The 3,023-nt window shown below is 35.3% G+C and overlaps 1 protein-coding gene across 1 annotated transcript in view; it reads left to right on the top strand.

Annotated features, from left to right (window-relative positions):
* The window catches only part of SLC35A5 (solute carrier family 35, member A5), a 22,694-nt gene that overhangs the window by 13,902 nt on the left and 5,769 nt on the right, over nucleotides 1-3,023 (top strand). The window lies entirely within an intron of this gene.

Below are 3,023 nucleotides of genomic sequence, written 5' to 3'. Positions count from 1 at the left end.
TTATCTAAATGTCCTATTGTCTTTTCTAAAAAGAATAAAATACCTAAAGGCATTCTCATAAAAGACAATATTAGATTATTAGCATGTTATTTTCCAAGGATTCAAACTTAATGTGAATGTATGGATTTGTTCTTTGAAGTATGAGCCACTGGTTCATGGTAGAAACTGGTAGCAGGCATTATGCCTTGTAGCCTGCTTCCCTGGTTTGCTTGTAACCTAAGCAAAGTTGTATAATCTTGTTTGCTTTAGCTTTGGGAAATGATACCAACCTAAACATTGAGATTGGAGGCAAAAGATAACCAAGACCAGCACTTACTTTTACCTAAAAAATGTATATAAGTTTCTCTGATTTCCTCAAAGAGAGGGTATGGAAAAAAATTATTTAAAAATACATTTTCAAACATGGTGGATGTGTAGGAAGTAAAGGAAAAGTTTAGTTGCTGTACAAAGAACAGAGAAAAGTGCCACTCAGTGGTAGTACAAGCATTTCTCCGGAATCATTCATTCACTTGATAAATTTTCTCTTTGATTTCTCATTATAAATCTGCCCCTTGTCACTCTCTCTGTGCTACTAAGAAATGTGTTTTGTACAGTTTCTGGAGAAAACAATTTTGTGAGTCTTTCCATTTAATTGTCTTCATACCCTGCATTAGTTTACCAAATATAGAAGTGCTTTTATCTGACACAATTTGAACCTATTGCTTAGTTGCTAGGAAAACTTACAGTTGTGAATCATATACGTAAGTATATATAGAAAATAAACAATTTATTTTAACTTAGAGTATGTCAGTATACATATATTCATCATTCTTCTAATGCTGAGCTAAAGCGCCTCCTTTGAGTATGTTACTGATTGAAGTTCCTTAGCTCACCTGTATGTTATTAGAAAACAGCTTTTTAGCTTCTGAATGATTTACTTTCCCTTAATCTTCCCAAAGTGTTCAACTTAGTTTTCATATAAACAGCTTCTTGTCTTTTACTCATAGTTTATCATTTGTGTAATCTTTATGTAGGGACAACAGTGAGGTCACCTGGCAAAAACATGTTTAGGAACAGAGATTCTGTGAGCAAACAATTCACTTGGGAGCAGAGGCCCTCAAAAAGAGTAGCCTCCTAGCCACAGGCGTTCAGCTCTGAGCATTCATTACTATGTTTTACAGAGGCAGTGGAGAGATGAGTGGAGTGAGCTTCCACTGTTTTGTATCAGTTAAACTGAAGAACGAATTCAGTCATGCAGACTCAGTTGTCATTTCAGATTGTCAGCTGACTTTACAGGGTAATTTGTTAAGCTTTATTTTCTTTCCTAAAAATCTACCATTTTTAATTTTTAGCTTAATCCTTAATAAATTTTACATTCCTTAGAGCATTACCTTGAATGAGTAATTGTTTACAGAAGGTGTTGTTTAGTTTAAGGATTTCTTTTTTCTTAATATCAATATTAGTGACAAGTGTGTAGCTGCTAGAAAACTTTTAAAGGAACTGTAGATTACATCATTGCCTCACTTGTATGTGATTTGCAATAATTAATTTTAGAATTTTTTTGTAAAATGGACACCCATTTTTTTATCTCTGTGGTCATTCTATTTGTTTTCTGCTACTGAATGTGTACCAGCTGCACCTTCAGAAATTTAAGTGATTAGTTCACAGTTTCTCACTTGATGACATAAGACTGCGCTAACCCCATCAGTAAGCTCTAGATCTGGCTATTTGAAAATTACTTACGTATGAGAAAGCATATAATAGTGTGCACAGGTGTGCTGCTATCTAGGCTAGTCTGTGCATTTAGCAGTTTCAGAGCTTGAAGCTTTATATGCATACAACTTCCTATATGTGCATCCTGGAAACTTAGAATTATACTTAGGAGGTATGATGATGCAGAAGGAAGACATATAAAACCATGGATCCGATTCCTTCCTTAGTCTTTAAGTACATGACCTTAGGGAAATCTGTTAGGTTAACTGTTTCCTCCCTTAGAGCAGGAATGCCTAAGTGCATGGTAGGTGCTCAATAAATGCTCCAATGTTATACAAATTCTCATAACTTCTGGTTCCCACCTATTGCTTTACACTTCTGCATTTTTTATGTTCCTCTTTTTTTCTTGGTGTTCCCCTTCTTTGCCTAACTAACTGATCTTCAAACATCAAGATTTTGTTCCCCCAAGAGGCCTCCTGACAACGCCAATGAGAATGAGATATTCCTCTTTTCTTTGTCAACATTGTACGTTCTTGTTGCCTTTGCATAGACTCTTCCCTCTGCCTGGATATATCACCAACTCCTTTTTCACATGATAAACTTCAATTTGTTTTTCATCTTTTAGCTCAAGTGTCATTTCCTCTTTGAAGCAATACCTGACTATTTACAGATTCTAGTGTTCCTCAGTATACTCCAGTTGTCCCATTAATCACTTTTCACACATACTGAGATCATTTAGTTTCATTGTTTTCTCACTATTAAAGCATAAATTCCTTGAACATGGAGATAAATCATCTTTATCTCCCCAGCTTGCCTGGCATGTAGTAGCTGCTTATTAAACATCTGTTGAATAGAATGAATCAGCAAAATGGAATAACAATAGTACATATCCTTTATATATCACAAGTTTGTTGCTAAGGAAAATAAATAAAAGATTGTTAGGACTATGTAAACTGAAATACTGCCCAAAATAACATTTTTCTTTGCCTTGTCAGCCATCAGTTTGCTGTTTAATGCTCTATGATTAGGCCATGAATCTAGAGCTAACCTTCTTCTTTAAATCTTTTCTGGGTTATGGACACCTTTAAAGATTTGACAAAACTTTGCAGGATCTCCTGCATAGGGAGAAATTCATCTACGCACAAGATTTCTGAAGCTCATCTACATTCTTTCTGGTTCTGGGAAACCAGGTTGAGAATCTCTGCTGTAACTTTATAGTGTGATAAAAGTTATTGTGCCAGAGGTCCAAGATCAGCTCTAGAGGTAGAAAGAAGGCCATGTTAAACTTGTAGGTTAAAAAGACCTACACAGAGGGGAAATGACTTGAGCAA

This window comes from Mandrillus leucophaeus, unplaced genomic scaffold, assembly GCF_000951045.1.
Source record: "Mandrillus leucophaeus isolate KB7577 unplaced genomic scaffold, Mleu.le_1.0 Scaffold1342, whole genome shotgun sequence".
Lineage (NCBI taxonomy): Eukaryota > Metazoa > Chordata > Mammalia > Primates > Cercopithecidae > Mandrillus > Mandrillus leucophaeus.
The sequence above is the reverse complement of the archived record's forward strand: the minus strand, read 5'-3'. Positions and strand labels throughout refer to the sequence as shown.